The sequence below is a fragment of the Xiphophorus couchianus genome, chromosome 24, assembly GCF_001444195.1.
Source record: "Xiphophorus couchianus chromosome 24, X_couchianus-1.0, whole genome shotgun sequence".
NCBI lineage: Eukaryota > Metazoa > Chordata > Actinopteri > Cyprinodontiformes > Poeciliidae > Xiphophorus > Xiphophorus couchianus.
In genome coordinates, this window is record NC_040251.1 from 10136780 (window position 1) to 10158596 (window position 21817).

General features: G+C 37.0%; 1 protein-coding gene and 1 long non-coding RNA gene across 2 annotated transcripts in view; both read left to right on the plus strand.

The window, feature by feature from the left end:
• syt6a (synaptotagmin VIa) overlaps positions 1–21817 on the plus strand; it is an 87466-nt gene that overhangs the window by 36358 nt on the left and 29291 nt on the right. The gene's annotated exons all lie outside the window — the stretch shown is intronic.
• On the plus strand, positions 16100–20905 carry LOC114141124 (uncharacterized). Its single transcript, XR_003594782.1, has 2 exons — positions 16100–16405; positions 20650–20905. It is a non-coding gene; the product is annotated as an uncharacterized LOC114141124 (long non-coding RNA).

Below are 21817 nucleotides of genomic sequence, written 5' to 3' on the forward strand. Positions count from 1 at the left end.
AAAAAAAAACACCACAAGTTTCAAAGCAGAGAACTTAACTGAAGCATTCAAATTTAGTTTTCGGATGAGGGAAGTTTGAATTTTTCATCATGCCTTTTAATACTTAAATAAAAATTGCTGCTGGAGAAAACATGTTTTCTTTCTATAGTTCAATATTTGTTATAGTTTTAAAGAGAGGATTCCTCATTGTATTCATTTGCATAATGTTAATTTTTGAATTTGCAGTTTTTTCCCATGTATTTTGTATGAAAACAGCAACTGAGAATCACCTTTAAACTGTGAAACTTTACTTTTAAGTGCCATCAAGAGGTCATAAATAAATAAATGATTTTCTAATTAGCAAGCCTTGAGGAGTAATCAGAAGAAGCATTTCGCAAACGCAGTTAATGTTATATGGAACAGAATAAGAAGGTTACATTGAGGAAGAAGAAGGTTGAACATAAATGAATAAACAGTACTCTAAATTATTGCATTAATTCTTCCCCCTGTAATTATCGCACTGTAATTAGAGGGGTACATATAATTTGTTAAGATATGTGTATATGTGTATTTCTGTGTTATAATTGTACTTGGCTGTGCTGGTAATTCCAAGTTATATTTGGCTTTAATTATTCTGCTCTCAGAAGACACTTCTCTGTAATTTTAATTCCAGGACACTGTAAAAAAAAAAAAAAAGATCTGTCTGAATTTAATTCAGATGTGTCTGTCTGGATCTGTGATGTCATGTCAGAGTTATAAAAATGTTAATTACATCACCTTCAGTCTATGCTTGTCTCAGTACAAAAGACATGTTTGGGACAGCATTTTCATTTTATCTGACAGTCCCCACTCATACACATTGTGTGTTTGCACATTTACACACCGACATTTGCTTGGCTAATACCCATCAGCAGTTCACCTTAAGCTGAGGCATCACCACCCCCTCGCTTACACCCATCATTGCCCCAACAAGAGCCTGTCCAGCTGCTGTCAGCTGATTGTCATGCTGTTTGCTACTTATAACCCAATCTGTCATGCATTGTTAATGTTTTAGGGATGTTGATATGTGTGTGTGAGTTTGTGACAGCTCCATCAAAGGAAAGTGGATGATGTGATTGGACAAGTCGGCCAATAGGTAATGGATGCATCTACAAGTATCTTTTTTTACTTGTTTTGAATGTTTGATTGTTAATAAAGAAATAAAATCACTGTGTTCAGTCACAGTCACCGTGACCATTTTGGTAGAATTTGATGTGCTTTGACAAGAGCCAAGAGTATTACATGGGTCTATTATACAGGTTTAAATAAATCTCATTACAAATGCCAGGCAGTCATGTCTTTGAAACCACTGATTCACTGATTTCACAGCTTCTTGAAAGTGCAACTAAGATCAAACAGATAAAGAATGCCATATGCCAAGCAAAAAATATTTTCTCTGCCTATCTTTGACAATGAAGAGTTATTGACTTTGCAGCTTCTGCCTGCTTTTGAAATAGTTGCAAATAATGATGTAGCTGTATGATTACCACTTTTTTCCAAAGTGTCACAGTGTTTACTCTGGTTTTTCCCAGTATTGTCACTCTTATGTGCACAGGTGTGCCCTGGCATTTTTCTCCAAATGAGTGTGTTGGAAGAATACTATTTGTATTGTTTAAAGCAGCAGCTGAAAGTTTTATTTCTCTACACGCAATCAGTCAGTGTTTTATTAGTGAACGCTTAGCTATGCTACAGCAACTTATATGTTAAAACAGTATTCCGATCTACATGGTCATGCCACTTAAATTTTTTAGATCTACATTTTACAGTTACAGTAAATGCTCACATACAATGAGCCACAACTAAGCGTGCCTCTTCATTTGTTCAGACATTGACAGAAACTCCTCACTTCTACAACTAATTTCTGAGTGAACGTAGCATAAAGGTTTGTTTCGAAAGAGTGATTATCAATATAATTTTAAGTGATTTGTCAACAGCAGAATGCATTTTATGCTAAGAGAGATCAAATTTAACACAATTTCTGAGAAAGTTTATGCTCACAATACTTGATGGCTCCTCTATGGTCTGGCTGCTGACTTTGCTAGAACTTTCTGTCACTGATGTGGCATTAAATTTGCCCCATCCTATTTGTTTAACTTTGGGTTCCTTCTTCCCTTGATGGAAAGAAAACTGATTGGCAACTTTTGGAAGGTTGAGCAAAATGTTCATCCCATTCACCAGGTTAATTTTACAAGGTTTCCCCAGTTTTTCTGCGTAGAATATTTTCAGGGAAAGTAGATTCACTCAATCTCCCCTGTGTTGCTAATTAGGTGCTACACAGGCATTTAACAAACTCCTATTTGAAATCTTTTTTTGTTCAGAAATCAATTTGTTTTCTGTTCACAATAAACAATCTCATCCTGCGGTTTAAGGTGACATGCCAGAATCGATGAACCGAATAGCATTTCTGCTTAGAAAAATGCGACTGCATTTCTATGAGAAAAATGTCTTAAAATAGCTTTTTGCTGTGAGAAGCATTCAAAGGAGGCTAATTGTGATTTATTTAATGTTAATACTTTCAAAATGTTTAGGTTTCAGGGCTTTGAAATATGTTAGATTTTTGACCATCTGTTGATGTGTATTGCCAGTCAACAGGTGGGGGAGGGGCACTGCTGTGTAATCAGAGAGCCACCACCACATTTTCTCTGCTATCTCATTAAATTAACACTGAAGCTGAACCCAAGCTACATGTCTACAGTAGTAACATACTTGTATATCCCAGTAGCAATGAATATTTAAAATAATTTAAATATAAAGATTTGTCATCATAATAATGTTAAAATGATGGTTTAAAATTAGCAGTTTTATTTGTTAATCTGACCATCCAAGCCATTAGAAAAATGAATCTACCACCTCTCAAGTGTACAGACAATCTCTTCCTATCCTCATTATAAACATTTTCTCTGTTTATTCGCTCTATTTTCAGCTCGCTGAGCTGAACACAGATTTGCTAATTGACATCATTCCTGGAGAGAACAAGGTAATGAGCATTTCAGGTTCAGTGAAGCTCAGAAAAGTTGGACAAATTCCTACTTCCAGGATCAATACCTTCTTAAATAAACTGTTGCTGAATCACAAACTTCACCTCCCTCCAACTACAGAAAAGTGGACAGGCAATAAGCTATAGTTAAGAAAATTCTCATATATAAATATTAGTAACTTTCTGAAACCAGCTGTGACAGCAGTTCTTGTGGACGGTCTAAAAAGTGTGACCTTCTCTCTAATTTAAGTGCTGTGGAGGTATTAACAAATAAGGACAAATAACTTCTCCAGTCAGAAACATTAATACAACTTTGGTAGTTGTCAGTATCTGAGATCTTGATCAATGATGGGAGTTTATTCAGTTCCAATAATTGAAAATTTAGGACAAAATTTTACTTCCACAATGAACTACTTCATATTCTTTTTTTTCATAAGAAATCCAAGTCCAGTAAACCATGTTGGCATATTTAGTATAACTAAGATAAAGCATTGGCATTGAGTTAATGTTTTTTTGGTGTCAGAACATCGAGCTGTTCCAAAAACCTCTTGATTGTTGAGTCCCACTGCGTCGTTACCTAGCAACCTCAGAGAAGCCCAGCCCGTCACCTAGCAACCCAAGCAAAGCTCCAGGATGTTTGGCTGGTTTTACCGCCAAATGGATGTTGGAAATACAATGGATGTTGGAAAAGAGAAGTGTTTTGTTGTTGACTTACTTTCCAGAAACCACTTGCGTCATTCTTCCTGGTTGTGCAGGAGTTTCAACTTTTGCTTCGAAGACGTACGATTATATAACTGCACATTTGTTTGTAGCTATTTTCACGTGCGAGTGAAAATGTTGAGTTGGGTGTGGCCAGCATTTGGATATAGAGTGACAAGAGGCCCTAAAGCAACTTATTCTAAAAAGAGTCAAAATAGGTAGAAATGAGCAGACTAAAGTCTCATTACTTAAGAATGATTTTGTGCAAAAAATGTGATGAACATGTTTTACAGTGTTTCTACAGTTTGATTAAGGGTCCAAAATGCATTTAGCCTGACTATTCTGAGGATTGTACAAGAATATTTGTGTGTTATAAGTAAGGAAATTATTATATAATAAACTACTTATTACTTCCAAAAATCTGACAATCCCTTTAATGCATTCTGTTGCTGTTCTGGGTACCACTGGGATACATGGAGTATGTATCCTGTGCAAGAATGATCCAACAAAAATGACAAACCTTCAGTTGTACTTACAGTAGGTTTAATGCATAGGTAACTGCATGTGTTATAGACAAATGTGTATGCAACAGTCAGATCGAATGGCAAACAGACAGTAAACTAAATAAGTATTACAGCGTTTCTCTGGACGAAGTTGCAGAGGATTGCCTTAAACAGAAAAGTGAATCGCACTCATTTGAACGCATTCGCAGGCAGCCCACTGCTGAGAGCGAGGGTTGAAAATTTATACATTTGGTTTATAAAGTGAGAGAACAAATTTTCCTCGTTTCTGTTTATATTCAGACACTTGCAGGCTCGGTTTACTCACAGCCACTAGAGAGCTTCATCATTTTGCTCTACGCTGCTGATACTGGGAGGTCTGTGGTGTCCTTATTTCACGCAGGATAAAATATGAATCAAGAACAACCCAACACTTTGCACTACCAAGCTGGGTTTGAGACTAATCTATAATGCATTGGTTAATGTAACAGTTGGCAAAGAAAGTGTTTACCTTTCATAGCTGTTATTCAGTATGCCTCATCTTAACTTTGCAACTTCTTATACTTCTATTTCAGGTAACTATATACATATATTTTGTCAGAGCTGCTCTGAAAATTGATTTCACAGAGCTGTAGTCAGAAAATAATTCCTTTTTGACAACAAAGTGATGATTTTCCAGATAACAGGTAGATAGGGGGCAATAAAACCCCTTCCCTCCTTGTTTCCGCCTCTCCACCTTTTCTCTTTGCTGAAGATTGTACTGATCGTGCTGCAATATGTCGCATGACCACAGTCAACGCTGCAGACCGGGGGAGCAGTGCTTATTAAATCAATGGTGTGTGTCTCTTGAAGCAGTGTGTGGCATGGATGCGTTCATCGCAGCATCTCACTGCAGGCTCTCTTCACACAGAACAAAGCGCTGGCTCGCATTTGTTAATCATCAAAATAAAAATGAGTGGAAAAAAAACGACTCCCTTTTGATCCTTCATTACACATTTGCCTAATCTGATTCTGTGTAGGAATAAAACAACTCTCTGAATGTGTTATCTGGACATCTATTCAAGGAGATTCTTTGATATTTATGAGGATACCCTCATCTATATTCATTCACTCTAACTTGTGCATGTTGACTTTTTTATTTGCTGCATTGCCTGCATTTGTAGGAGCCATGAAACCGCATGTTGAGTCTCAGCGGCGATTTAAGCAGAAGTTAAAGTGGTTTGTGGGTGTTTGAGCACAACAGGACTGAAGTGAAAGGCTACTGAGCTTGTTTGACTGTTCGTTGGGCTGAGTGAGGGATGTGCCTCCTAGACATTTGCACTACAGTATCCTGCTGACTTGCTTTGCTTGCGTGCACTGCCATAGAAACAGGGTTCCAGAGTGCAGTGGAGGCTCATTCTGTGCAGGAGCAAGCAAGGGAGAGGATCGGGAGGAGAGAGTGAGGAAGCGTGGGGGGAAAAAAAGGAGATAGAAAGAGAGAGAGCCAGAAAGAAACAGAGAAACAGGGAGGGAAAAGTGAGAGTGAAGGATCAAGAGAGGGAAAAGTGAAAGGCGCTGTCACTGGTGAGTACACAGCTGTCACAGGAGATTGAATCACAGGTTTAGATCTGATGCTTTGAGTGCTCTTTTTTTCCTCTTTGTTGGCTTTTGACGATTGATTTCTCCAGCTTTGGTTCAGTGGTGTGAAACAGGTTGCACGTTGTCGTTGTGTTTGCGCTCCAATGCAGAGCAGCAGTGGATTTTTTTTTATACTTGCCTTGTAACCTCTTGCTTGGTTAGACCAACACTGTCTATTTACTTTTGAATAATTCATGTTGAGGTAAAAACTTCTTTTTTTGGTAGTCATTACACTCCTCTGTATCATTCATGAAGCATAGTTTTAATATTTGATTAGTCTGGATGTCTGCAGCAGCACTTTCTTCCTCTGTCCTACACACCTTTTGTCAATTAAATCAGTGTCAGAGCCTCAGGGAATTTATTTAAATATTGACTTGTCTTCTCCGCCGCTTTTATCAATTATTGAAGAGCTGACTGATGCCACGTCCCTCTACCTGTACGGTGGAAGTGTGGAAACTCACTCAGCTGCATAGCGTAAAATGTTTACGCAGGTCACTGCTGTTTACTGGTGTGAATGGGTGTGTGTTTTGTTGCGTTCACTCCCCTGTGCACACTTTTTTTTTCTTCCGCTGTTCTCCACATCACTCCTGCTGGGTTTGATCAACTTGCATCATGACACTTTGATGAAGCACCAGTGCTGTTGGGCTAATATGGGAGAGATACCGCAGGATAGCCTGTGCCTCCTGTCAGTCTGAGTAAGAGGAAATTGTGTTATCCTCATCACTGCTAGCCTTGTCACTTAGGATTTAAAGTGCGTCGGATGTGATAATGGGCTAAGATTTATCTTGGAGCAAATATCCGCTACAACTTGTTTCTGGCAGAGCGATAATCCTGTTTACGTTTATCTTTGCGGCTCCCTGCTTGTGTTCACCTGTTCCTGGAGTGCAGTTTTATGTTTTTTTTCCCCTCCTACCCTCCACCCGCAGCCACAGAATTAAACAAATCCAGCCAGTCTTATCAGCTTCCTGCTGCCTCCTGGCATGACTGGACCCAGTGGCCTTCCTGCAGCATGTGTGTGTTGGAGTTTATGGACACGTGGGGACATACATGGTTGCAAAGCTCATGTGACCGAGTGCATGGATGCGTGCGATTGTGTGTGTACACACCGTGACATGATTGTGTGTGATCAGGATAGCCGCAGGAGTCGTTTGCTCCCCTTTAGTGGGCAGATTCAGGGATTCTGGCATTTTGTCTTGCTTCTTCTCTCCTGTGACACGTTTATGACTTCTTGTTAAAATGTCACTCACTGAGGCTGGACTGTAAAATACTCTTGCGCTGTGGCTTACTGTGCGAACAATAGAGCGCCTTGGTGTGATAAAGCCCGCTAAAGCACACATCTGGGAGTACAAGGCTGCAGGATGGGTGAGATAACGCTGAGCTCTCTCTGGGGCCGCTTTTTACTGGCAATGTTTGTTTCAATGCAATATAAAATTGGGTTGAAATTTGACAGCTTTGCAGCCTGGATCAATACGCTGGTCGTTCATGAGAGGAAACACCACCATTCTTGTAAACAAGAGGATTTCCTGTGCTGACAGTAATTTTCCATGTTTAGAGAGCAACATAAGCTAATGTTAAATGAGGTACCTGAAAGAAAATCAGAATTTTGCGCTTATGGGTTAACCAAATGGTGCACCTCAGAGAAAAGCTGCAGCTAAAATGAAAACGGTTTTTTGGTAAGTGGAGACAGATTCCCATAATGGCATCCCTCTTGGTGAATGATCTGGAGTTGTTTAGCTCAGAGGCTAAGAAGTCTTCTTCCAAATTTTTATTTCACACTTAGGAAAGCTGTTTTCACACATGTACTGCCGCAGAGATCTTTTATTCAATCATCTTTAGGGAATCCATGTAAGAGGCTACAGAGGAACTGAACATTTCTATTTCATATTGCTTTCAAGCTATTTGATTTTCTTAACCCTGTGAATTTTAAAGGCTTCTACTGAGCTCATATCTCTTCAGAAAATAAGACTCCTTAAAGTTACATTGCACCCATCTTAAATGTGTTCAAGTTACAAATTGGGGAAAAAAGCACACACATGTGACGCTACAGCTAGCTCACAAGACAAGACACCCAATATGGAGTGCACAAGAATGACGAGACGTCTTTGTGGAAAATAAAGAATGACAATTTCTTTCTTTTATTTTTAGACTTGAAGATTTACCACTGAAAATGCGTACGCACTGTACACTGATTCAGAACAAGTTTGACAAATCCATACATTTAAGTTTTTGTTTCCCTCATTCCAAGATGGTCCTTACGCCAAAACAGGATTAAGAATTCTCCCTTTTGTGTTTTCACAAATGAAATAAAGGCTTTGACATACTCAAGATTTCAAAAACAAAAAGCAAGTATCAAATACTGTTCTAGCTCATATAAAAAGTGAAATTGCTCTTTAGTATATTACCAATAGCGAACTTAAATCATAGGCTAATTTTGGTTTCATCAGCAGTTAATGGTTAGCCACTCATTCTCACAGTGCTCTATGTCTTTGGTTCTGAAATAATTGTGAGTAATATTACTCAAAAGATGAGGTCAATTTCACTGCCATTTGAAAAACTCCAAGCATTTTTTAAGCTGAGGTGAGTGATTCTCTATCAGTGCTGATGGGTTGTAGCATAAACATTTCTGGATTACTGTGGAGTTATTTCCACAGCACACAGAAATAATGTTATATGTGGTGTCTCTACGTCGTAATGCTCGTGTCATCGAATTTGTTCAGAAAAATGCACGTTTGATGAAGACATGACTCTTGCAACCTAAAAGTCGTAAGTTCAATTCCAGATTCCTCCTGCATACATGTCGATGTCCGACTTGCTTGTCGGTTTGTAAACATGAGTGCAATTAGATGAATTTGGCCGCAATATAAAGCCCTTTTAGTGGTCGGCATGATCAGAAAGTGCCATATAAATGCAGTTTTACTGTTTTAGGTGGAGATTTCAGTATTTAGTATGTAGTATGCTCTAGATATTGTGCAATTTATCTTTTGAACTGGTTAATTTATTTATAGATCAGTGTATTTAGTCCACAAACTTTATGAGGAAGGCTGCTTAAACAAGCTGAGAATCAGAAATGCCAAGAGCAAGTAAAGTAACATCAGCACTGTTGGAGCCCATCAAAGTTTTAATTTCCCCCTTTTATTGTCTCGTAGTTAATCAGAGGTCTCCCTAATTAGCTGCACAGGGTTGACTGAAGCAAATAAATAACAAAAATGCAACACACAATTGTGTCATGAGAAAACACTTTTCACTTATGTGAGTTTTAGGGAGAGTGAATAATAGACATTATTCCAGAGAAGCCAACATTTTTAATCTTTTTGTTCATAAAATATTTTCTGAATCAAACTAATTTTAGGCTTATCATCTTAAATAAAAGTATGCACCACAAAGCAGACATTTCATTTGTCTGCCAAATGAAAGTCCAGCCAAGTCTTACTTTTAATACTCAGAGAATTGACTTTAATTAAAAACAGCTGACAGTTTTGTACACCAGTCTGTGATGGTATTAAGAAACTAGAGTTTATGAAGTCGCTGTGATATTGTTTTGCTTATCCAGGAACACGTTTCACCAGCACCCATAAATGCATTCAAACTCAAATTGTTATCCTCATTAATGCTGCTCAGTGGATCCAACCAGCTTAGATTCACTAAACAGAGAAAAAGTTGTAAATTTATCCAGACATTGTAAAAACAAACTTAGTCCTGATTCTTTGCATGAGCTTCAACTGCAAAGACTCAAGAGAAGACCTACTGTCACACTTTTCTGCTGCAGATGTTGCATCTTATTCCTCAAACCACTGGATTTTTTTGACTAGGGGCAGCACCAACGTCTCCTCACGTGATGCTCGAAACCAGCTTGACCTTTTGCCCACCACAGTTCGTTTAGGTGTCTCGTAATGTCTTCAAACTACATTAATTATGATTTGCACTGTGCTTTCTTTAATTTCCTTTGCTGCTTTTGCAGCCGCAGCTGCGAGTCTAAAAAAAGAAAGCGTAAGGACAGGGTTAATGAATGTCACAAAGCGGGAGAAGCCTGACACCTTTCAGCTCTGCACAGTCTCTTTCGTTTCAGTTTTTTTTTTACCCACTTTCTTGATGATTATGTTTTCCACTGATCAATTAACTAAATGCATGCGACTAAGCAGAAGATTTTTTTTTCCATTCTAAAATTGTGCATCGTTATTCTTGGAATAATTTCCAGTTGTCTTTAAAATATTTTTGACAAAACTACCACTTAATAAAAGTTGATATGTATCCTTGAGAACTTACATACATTCACTGACCATTGTATTATGAACACCTTTTCAGTTTCTTGTTTGCACAAATAGCATATAAGCTAATCACATACAAGCAGCTGAATGAACTTAAGCATCTTCACATGGAAAAGATGACTGAAATTCCAACTCAAAATGGGAAAAATGGATTTAAGTGACTTTGAACATGGAATGTTTGTTAGTTCTCGCAGTATTTAATACACTGCTGATGTTGTAGGATCCTGTTTTCAGCTAATCAGTTAGCAGTTAGCAACATGGGCGGAGAAAAGAGACACAAATGTGGGGGACTGTGGTTTGGACGAAGAAAAGCACCGATGCCAACTTAGGAAATTTGTTGCTATATTTAGCGACTTGTATAATCCCTCTTGTAATTTTTTTTTCAAAAAGCGACAAATATAGGACATTAATTCCTTTATTGTGTTGTAATTCAAATGTAGTTTCCACTGTTCAACCCAAAGAGGTCAGCACTATCATGACTTTAGGTGAAGTATTTCAGAGTTAAAAAGTTCTCACAAAATTTCTCACAGAAACAAACAAATTTATACAGTTTATCTGCACAAATAAGTTGATTTGGAGATTGTTTATTCTTTAAATTGATTTGTTAGTCACCATATATGGTGACACATTTTTATTCATTTTTACTAAGATTGAAGGACAGGACAATTGTACTTTCTCAAGCTCTCAAGATCACACTTGGGGTAAACAACATCCATCCTTGTATCAACGCTACAGGCTGCTACTGGTGGCATGATGGTTGTCAGATATTTTTACTTGACGCACTTTTGGCCCATTAGTACTAACAGAATATCTTTAAGGACAACCTACCTGAGTATTGTTGCTGTCCATCCTTTTATAGCCACAGTGTAACAATAATCTAAGGACTGCTTTCAACAGGGTGTCTGAAATTTCACTATCATTGTTTTTTTAAACAGGTCATGTAGTCACAATCACCAGATCTCAATCCCATAGCGCACCATTAGGATGTGATGGAACAGAAGATTTCCTTTATGAATGTAGAGTCAACAAGTCTGCAGCAACTCCCTAATGCTATTATGCAATTATCGACCAAAACTTCTGCACTCTTCTTCTGGGAGAGAAGGAAGGTCCGACCTGGTACAAGAAAGGTATACATAATAAAGCAGCTGTTTAGTGTACACACACTATCTGGGAAATATCGGGAAAATCTTGACAGCCGTGAGTGGCAGATCCGAGGAAAGCCATTATTTTATTACAGCTCAGGCGCTACTTTTTACTGGAACTACACACGGAAGCTTTCAGCACAACACATTGTTACTGTTTAATGCTGATCCTTTTTCTGAACCATCAACATAACAATGAAACACCCTGGAAGCACTGTTTGGATTTTTTTTCTGTCCGGTATAAACATTTAATTTCATATGGGTTTGCTCAAATGGTCGGTCTTAAAAGTCAACATGGGCAGCTTCTGCTCTGTGAATTAAATTCAAGAAAGCTATGTAAACAATAATATCCTTTCAGTGGTGTCACTAGGGTGTGGCATGTGAGCTGGGAGGCCATTACCACGCCTATTACTGACTCCCTAGCCAGACAGTCTTAAAAGCATAATGCTTTTATGGGTAGGCATTAGGCACACATATTGTTGATATTTATCTGTAAGTATGACTTGAAAAAAGGAGAGGACAAACTTTATGGAGGTACAATGCTATGGTTTATGCTTTTTTGTGCCATTTCCAGTGCCATCAGTACCCATCTGTCTACTTTTTTGAAAACTTTCAAAAGAACATGTAAATTATAGTGTGAAAATTAAATTGGGGTTTGAGGGTTGTAGTCTTTCAAGGACAGATATAAATTGAGTTGAATTCAGTGCTTTAACATTAGCTTCCAGTAAGTGTTGGTGTAGTGCATTAGTGTTTGCGTAACTAATGTTTATTAGTGCTTTAGGATTAGCGCAATTATCTTTTTAGTTTGTCTTAGTCACCACTCCAAGTCACACATCAAATCTCAGACAGTATGTCTACAGAGACTGGGAGTTAAGTTTAGTTAGGGGCTAAACAAACAATCCATATATTGGATTGAATTTATCAACCCTATGATAAACCCCGAGGCAAGTTAAAGGGGCAGTATTATGTAAACCTGCCTTTTGTGAGCTTTACATAATATTATATTATTCCCTGATCAAAAACATACCTGGAGTGTTGTCTTGATTCTTTCATGCTTATTTGAGAAAACATTTAACCACCTATTGCAACCATTCATCTGGGTGTACCTGTCACCACTGGGCTGCAGTTTCCAACCAACTCCTTCAGACTAGCCAGCAGCAATTAGCAAACACCTGGTAGAACTACACATCAACTCAGCTCATTATACAAGCTACTTCTTAGTAAATGCTGGTAAAACATTGTTAAAGGGTTAATAGAGGAGAGATGTTGTGATGACTTCCTGAACGTGGAGTTTCAGAAAGAACAGGAGTTTTAAAGAGACAGATGCACAATTTCAAGATGATAAACTGCGATGTCAATTTTTTAAGCCATACTTGATATATATAGCATCTTTATAACAAGTAAAGTGAACATAGTTACTTGATTGAGCTATAAAATAGCACTATCTGCCTGGAAAACACATAATATTGTCTCTTTAAAGAACTATTAATATTGTAGACTTTTATTATAGAGAGAAAAGTGCAGTGACTACTTCTAAATAAATGCTGTAATAGTGCAGTGAGGACAAAAACTCCTTTCAACGGGGATAAAACCTCCCATAGGACTGGAAGCAAGAAGGGTGGCGAGCAGAGGGGAAATGATAAGCACTAAAGAAGGATTTACCAGTAAATACTGGGAGGGTTATTCTAGTCTGTAACCAGAGCTCATTAATCACAACCATGTGGAGGAGATAAATGAGTGAATTCAGCTGCTTCGCCGAGCCGTGCTGGAGCTCATCTTGGTCCGATAACACCCTCATCATGATGAAGCCCCCTCACTCTTGCCATTTTTCTTGCTATCAGCTGAGCTATCATGCATCATGAGGCTGCTTGCTTCTGAACACACAGGACCCTAAATGTCAGGCTACTCATGATTTAGCAGCTTGGGAGAGATGGATGCATCATGTCCTTGTTGTTTCCTAAATCATTCAGGTTCCCAAGGCCAAAGGTCTCAACAGACCGGAGTTTGTTGACCCCATTAAGAAATCTGATGTGGCGGCACATTTTAGTTAATGCCACTATAATTTAAATCTCCCACAACTGTACTTTGCAGAGATTTAGGAAAGTAAAGTAAATGAGCGATTGTGATAAATAACACTTTATGTCAGCAGTCAAAAAACTCATTTTTTTGAAATACCATCTTTATTTAACTTAATTAAACTTTCTTAAATTGCTTAAAATTTAAGAAAGTTTGTGTCTTAGCAGCTTATTTAAAAGTTTATAATTTGCTTTTACCTTAAATTAGCTATAATGAAAAAATAAATGTAAAAAACCCAAGGAAGATATTATAAAGAGATTACTTAGCATCTTTATTGGCTATCACTAAAAAGATGGATGTCATTTCATTACTTCAAATGTTTAATCAACCCATTCATTTTATTCTTAATTTCTGTGGAGGACTGCATTGCAGGAGGCAGTTTAATTACACAAACCACATTAAATATCTCAATACTTCTGCAGATACATGTCCTTCATATCAATGGCTTTATTTCTAACAGAAATGGGTTTGGAGATTGAGCTAGAAGTTGGATCAAACAAGCAAGGACTTTATTAAGCCAAATGCCAAACTGGTGCTAAGCAAGCATTAGCAGCAGTTTAGCACTGGAGCAGGATTAGAGAAAAAAGTTTTTGAAAACATGTGCGATTTAGTACCCTATTTTATCTGTTTCCATTGTAAAAGTGGCCCATGCAGCTGGCCTGTTATACACTATTCTTAGCTCCCCTTCAACTGGTGGAGAAAATGTTCTCCTCAATACGATGGACCATAAAATAGATTACTGAGCTGATTTTCTGAGCACAAGTAAAAGACCAAATGGCACGTTGATTCATGCTTCAACAGAGCAACACCATATTTTGGTCTGTGGAGTTATTGCTGGTTGAGTGTAAATCAGTTTAAAAAAACATGCTTAATTGAGATTTTTTAAAAACTACTTCAATAAAGAATTATCCTTAAGTTTTTTTTTTTCAGAACTAGAGAATTCTGAGTAGGTAGAACTGGAAAAACCAAAATGTAATCAATTTTGTCTTACTTTGTTTTTTATTGAACCAACCAGACATATTTTAGAGTAAATATGGCAATATAAAATAATTTTTTACTTACATTATTTTCTCTAAGTCAGTTTGCTGATGTAGAGTAAATAGAGTAAATAGTTTTGACAAAACCTCAGTTATGAACTTATCCAGTAAGTTAATAAATACATTGCCCTAGAGAAACTATTTTGAATTGTTTTCCTGGATTTTTAGTGTGTAACACAGAATCTTGTCATTACAGGATTGAAGAACAAGGTCATACGTTTTCTCTCTTTAAATGATGCATTTGTATTTTCCAAAGATTGATTTTATTTCTTAGTGCTACAATCACAAAAGTGAAAAAAATTAAAAGTATTGGTTAAATTTCTTCTGCTTTAACTTCCTCTGGTACATAGGAAGTTAAAGTCCTAAAATGCTCTCAAGGCATTTTCTTGAGAACCATAGCTAGGCTCTCAAAGAAATGCCATACCATTAACAGTTCAATTATATTTTTAGTCACAAACGTTTGATATCTCCTTCATGCTGCCTGAACATCCCTGAGATTATCTCTACATGCATGATGGTCATATGTATTCATCATGATTAACAATGCAATATTTCAAAGCAATGGAGCATTTTTCAGAAGATGACAAAGCTTTTGTCAAGCAATATCAGGCTCAACCTCTGCCTCTAATGGAGGTTGTGCATCCATATAAAATCCCTGGTAATGAGAATTTCTCTTACTGAAAATGAACTTAAGCTTTTTTTACAGTGGTGGATTGCAGCTGGTTATTTTTATTGCTATACTGTTGCAAATTAAAACATCCATGCAGCTGTACACAGAAAGCAAAGGCTAAATCGATAAAGGTCCTCCAGCCTTGTAATGTCATAAATTTGCTAGCCTTTATTATTTGATAGCATCATGCAATCCACCTGCTTCTTTGGTCTCTGGAGTTCCTATATTGCCAAAGCACTAACTGGAGTTGCCTTATGACATTTCCTTCCTCTACATCTCATATAAAAACAAATTATAATACTTCATATTGGCTAGAATGCCGTATCTCTCTATATGGTAAAAATTCATTACTCACATAGTGACAGGGTAAGTCCCTGAGACGAGGCTTGGGATGAATGATGAATCAGGCACGAGGCAGATGTATCACAGGTCAGCTGACTGGGGAATGAGGCATGCGTCTCACTGACAACAGACGCAATGATGAGTCAACTCAAGGTCGGGGACTCATAACGAGAACGACAGGAATGCTGTCCAGTATTTCATGGCTTGAAAAATTATCCAAACCAAAAAAAAAAGCCAGCAGAACAGAGGACTGGCATTTCAAACAACTTTATTAGATGGCATATAAGCTCAGAAAACTATTATTAAAACTAGTTTGACATAGCTCCACCTATATTTTTTAATTTATTTATTATGCACATGCTGTATTATATTCACAATACATTTTTGTAGAAGTAAAACGGTTACTTCTCCCAAGAGTGAGAAGTAACCGAACAACAAAAAATCCTTGTTTTGCATTTAATCACAGGATATATTGCTACACATTTTTCTGTTTCTGATGATACAGTTTTGCTTGTAATAACCATGTGTAACAGCAGTGGTCAAAAAACAACTTTATTTACATAATGATTAAAAAGCAGGGTTCATCATATTGAACCCTGCTTATATTGCTTATATTGAATTTGTAGACTTCGTAAAGTCTACAAATTTTGACACAACTAAGACATAAACTGCAACTGATCTTAACATTGGTTTTCAAATGTAGGCAGAGGAAAGGCTTTACCAACTCAACCTCTCACAGCTAACTAAGCAATGTTGGTGGCATCAATTAAGTCACTCCTTGGTTACCTAGCAACAACTTGTTGAGTAACTGGCACAGCAGCAGTTTATGGTTTCACCACTGAGCCTCATAACTGCTAAAAAATAAACAGCAGCAGCTTGAAAACTGTGGATAAAACAGAAAAGGTCGTGCCACCAGTCTGCCAGAATTTCAGATATTTGAAACAAAAAGCTAATCAATAATTATCAGTATCTTATATGAAAAACCTATATTGTAATGCATTTTTCAGCCATTTCATTGATCCCTACTACACCAGATTAACTTTTAGTTTCAAGGAAGCCAAGGTGAGTGAAACATACATAGAGGTAGTTTTATTTTGCAATATTTGTTATTTATATTTGATTATGTAGCTGTGCTGCATATGTGCAGAATACATTGTATATTAGGGCTGGCAGTGAAGTTTTTCCCTAGGTCTAAACCAATGTGTAGCAGTCTGCTTTTTCTAGTGAAAGACACTGTGTATGTAACAGTGCTAAATATCTAGTAAGTTTAGACGTTGTTTTATGCCAATGAAACAAAATCTCCAACCAAATGACCATGAACTGAACGTGATTCATAACAAGGAATCTTCTGGTCACTTTCTATAAGTACATTTTACATTTATGCCCCCAAACTGTCAGCTTTAAAAAAAAATAATTACATCCTCTTGTCTTCTCTCCGAGAAGGAAGGATGTGTGAATGACCCCCATGTGTGACGGCGAGCTGTGTGCAGATGGGGTCCCGCGGTCAACAAGCGGGTTAATTGTGTGATAAGACCAGGTGCTAACACTCAGCTGAACTTGACTCTCACATCCTCGTGGGATTTCCTCTTGTGGTCTCTGATTGGCCAAGGAAGACAATAATCAAGTTTTATCGGAATGAAGAGCATTTTCAAAGAGAAACGTCATTTCTGCTGTAATCACTTTAATATTTCAGGTTTGGTGTCTAGATTATAGAGTTTATAAGCAGTTAAGGTACTTAGAAAGAGAGGAGTCTGGAGACTGTGCTTGGATAAACTTCACACTTTCAGAGGAGATAACCGCTCTCAGAGTCTCTGCTGGTGGATTATTGACTGCAAGTGCTGGCATCACTTAGGATCTCTCTTAAGTCCAAATAGCAAACTTGAGTTTTAATATGGCAAGGCAGTGGTGCCAGAAGCAATGAAGCGAAGGATAGGGATGCTAAGTCCAGAAAGAAAGATTAATATTCAACCTACATTAAATTTATGACAAGGATTATTATAATGATAGCCACTAGCAGCTTGGTGAGTACAGTTTTAAGTCCATGTTGTCAGTATGTTGAACTTATCCACACCATTTCATATTTTTGTGAATAGATCCAAGATAGCGATAGTGTAAGGTTTATTTCTATTCCTTAAAGGTTTTAGGTGAACCAATACAAAGACAGTTAAAAAAAATAGTGAGGTACGGAAATCATGTTGACTGAAGCAGAAACAATTTACCAGACAAACAGTAATGTGTATAACAACACAACTCTAAAATAGATAAAAGGTAGAAAGGAGCAGAGTGAAAGACCTGAGATATTTTTTGCCTCAAAAATATATTTTTTACACTGCCCTTAATCTTTGCAGCTATAAAACTATATTCATAAACCATGTAGGAGTAAAGAGCAATGATTTTGGCCACCACATTTACAGCAAGTCTAGACTATTTTCATACTAAATTTCTAAATAAAATCGAAGAAAGGATGGTAAGTTAGCTCTGTTACATAGTTTTTTGTATACTTAGAAAACTGTTCAGCATAAAAATAAAGTAAAACTTTATGTCACACTAATCTAAAAGACAGACTGTCACTTGTGTGGGGGGAGAGACTGAAGTAAACAGATTCTGCCTGAATACGGATGAATAAACAATGCATTTAAATCACTTATTTCTGCTAATGCTGCTGTCACACTGTTTCTTTTCTTTTCCTTATGTTGAAGTGTCTTCAGACACAGTTTTATGTCATTCCAAAAGAGTAATTGAAGCACCTCAAGTCCTGTCACATTTATGAAGTATGTGCAATATAAAAGTTACAGTTTGCTCATTTGTAATGACACAGCAAGCTACATTTTGTACTATCATCACTGTCTTGTTTTCATGATTGATTGTCTGACTACTTAAGGCTGAATATTAAATATTTTATACTCAATCTTTAGTGGGTAAGTAATTATATGCTGAAATAACAATAAAATAATTGATTTGGGGGTCCCAACATAGCTGAATCTTTATCAGTGCAGATAGAGCATATGCATTGCATAGTATGACATCAGATTGTCTTATGGGGTTATTGCTGTGACGTTTGTGTAGAAAATATGTAAAATTAATCTCAGTATCGCTTATATACCAAAAATGTGATGTCTAGTAGTTCTGCTGCAAAACTTTCTAATATGTTTTTTTTTCTAACTTCAGATATTCAACAGTGTGACAGGAGGGTTAGGAAGTAAAAATTCTCATGGAATACTGAATAAATTAAGTAAATAACTGACAAAACTTAAACATTTTGAATACCTGTCACAATAGTAAGAATCTAACTTGCTTTTCAGTGGCATGGATGGACATGCTGCCTCCAGCGTCACTTTCATACACCTTTAGGCCTGAAGTATATGTAATTTGAAGAAGTACAGAAGAAAATTCACTCACATCGAAGTGCTGAATGCTTGAAACTGAAAGTGAAACTCACAGCATGACCTACTTTTTGATTAATTTGATGAATATTTTCCAGACCATGTAATGGAGCATTAAAGTGTCTTTTCCATATGGTGAAATAGTCACTTAAATATGGGACAAATATGAAATGGTAATACTACTGCAAAAGCATTTTTCTTTGTCCTGTCACACTTGAACACTAAATTCCACATTTCACTACAAATGCACTTTTTAAAGCAAAATTAACACACATTTTACGAACACCTTTTGCACAAATACATGTATTTTAACAGAATAATAAAATCATTGAAGTTCAACATAATGGTTTCCTCATAACAGCTTATTAGTATATATTTTGTCATATATCTTAATTTTTTTTAAACACTGCAATCCAAGGTAGCTGTAATTTATTCGCAATAGTTACAAAGTTCCTAAACCAACTTTTCAAGCTCTTATTAAAATTTTAAGTTAAGGAAAATTGTTTCAGAAAAGAAATATATCCTTTTCACTGCAGCTAATGGCCATAGAAACCAGCTAAGGAGACAGGTTAACATAGATAAGAAAATAGATTAAGTCTCAGTGGTGGTCTTGCTTTTTATAAAAAGTCTAATTCTGAAGTGTGAATAAATCAACCCTGAGGTGTGAAAGTTAGAGACACAGTGAGAAGTTCTCACTTGGGGACCTTAAAGAAGAGAAATACCAAATCACCACTTAATTTGTCTAATTATTGAATTGCAAACTTTTGGCCTTTTCAATGCAACAGCTAATGTGTTGTTTAGCAATGAATTTCCAAAAAGAAAACTGCCAGAAGTGGTTGTTTAAAAGTTTAAATTCTTGCTTTTTGCTTCTTGAGATTTTTTTTTTAAATTGCATGTCTTATTTTGCACAGATGCCTACAATTACAGTATTTTCCGCACTATAAGGTGCACCTAAAAGCCTTCAATTTTCTCAAAAGCCGAGAGTGTGCCTTATAATCCGGTGCGCCTTATATATGGACCAATATTGAGCCACAACAGGTCTTGAACTACAGTAAGCAGCCGCCGACTTCATTTTCCCCCGTAGAAGAAGAAGCGCGCGATGCACGCTGGTTTTTGTGTAAAGACCCCAAAATGGCTCCTATTAAGAGACACGCTTACGACGCAGTTTAAGCTCAAGGCAATCAGTAGAACACGGGAATAGAGCAGCAGCGAGACAATTTAACATGAACGAATCAATGGTGCGGAAGTGGATATATATTGTGATTGCACTAACGTTTGATTTACCGTAACAGTATCAGACTGTTTTTTACGTGTTTATTGAATCGAGGAAAAGTTCCCCTCCACTATATGTTATACCTTGCTGTTGTTAAAAGATAAACTGTGTCACGAAAATACCATGTCACTTACTTTACCTTGGGGAAAATAATAAAACAGCTGCTTATTCATTTTGGGAATGAACAGAGTTTTCAGAACGCTGGTTTGAAATCTATTAATAAAGTTTGACTGACCTATCTGACTATTTTGTTGACATTCCCTTTAGCGCAGTTCCATCTAATGGATGCATAACGTAACCCCAGCCTCTACTGTAGCGTCTATTCTATGCGCCTTATAGTGCGGAAAATACGGTATGTTTTGATCTCTATGGGTGTTTTTTCCTAAACCAAACTTATTGCTCAGTTTCCATTTGAAACTGAGCAATAAGGGTTTTTTGGACATCTGTCTGTTTTATTTACCATTTAATTAGTCAAGAAAAACAGATAGATGTAAATTATGTGCTTATTTATACAACAACAATAGTGGAAGTTTTTCTTTAAATTAACCAAATACTATTTACTACAAAATGCACCCAGCTTGAAACAGTGAGGAAACATAAATGTTCTAAAAATAACTAACCTTGGAAATGTTTGATGTTTTGCATTCCAGGGACAGAATCTGTCGGTCTGCATGCATCCTTTAGTTCTGGAGCCGAGTTTGAACATCTTCACAGTCACAGCTTTCTGGACAAGACATCTCTGTGGCATATTTTGGCAAAGCTCAGACAGAAAACTCACCAGCTGCTCAAAAAGACAAGGCTAAACTATTTGAACAGCCGTCTTACAGGATATCTTGGGACTCCAGGTTGAAGCCAGATAGAGATTGAGCTGGAAAAAAATGTAATAAAACAAGTTCACAGTTTCAATTTGGACTGAAGGTGTATCCTCCAGATATTTTCTGTCAGCAATGTTGCATTTGAAATTGAAACCTTTTTATTTCTAAGATTTTTCACCTAATGGCTTTTCAATAAGTAATAGAAAGAAAGTTATTTCAATAAATGCCTTCAGAAATTGAGATGTAATATATATTATCACCTTATTTAAAAGTGTGGGAGTATGTTTTTCCCCTCCACTTACAGATTCCCAGTCTCACCTCAGGCTGATTTGCTGGGCTCTAAACCCCTCTTTGCATGTGGTGGTGGTGAGGGATTTGGGGATCTGAAGGATTATGGGATTTGATGATTGCTCTGGAAAGAAAAAAAAGACATACAGAGAAATCCAAAAACAGCTGAAGTAACCACATCAAGATTAGGGTGTATTATTTCAGACCTTTGGGAAAACGACAAAGCTACAACTTACAGCTCTGAAACGAGTATGTTTGTAAAACATGTTTCATTTGCAGAGGTGTAGGTTAACATGCATATTATGTGGCAAAAGTCTGATACATGCAAGTTTTGTAAGGTGGACTCTTCTAAAGTTATGGTAAGCTACTCTGTAGCTTCTTAATGGCAGCCATTAGTACCATCTTCACTCCACATGAATTAGATTTTCTTAATATGAGGACTGACACTACATTCAAACCCTCCCTGCTTTTGGGCCTTGTTTTTAATTTTAAAACCAGAATTTTGACTAGCTTTTATGGTTTTCAATTATCATAGCCATTTGGAACAACATTTGTTGAAAGGTTTCATGCTTATTCATCTTTACTGTAACTAAACTGCGTGGGAGCCCGGTTCTACCATAGAGCATCGTTGTCCACATTCCACAAAGACATAATCCAGGGTGTTTCTTTGTGTGCTGCAGTGTGCAAATGACATGATCTCCGTACGAATAATCAG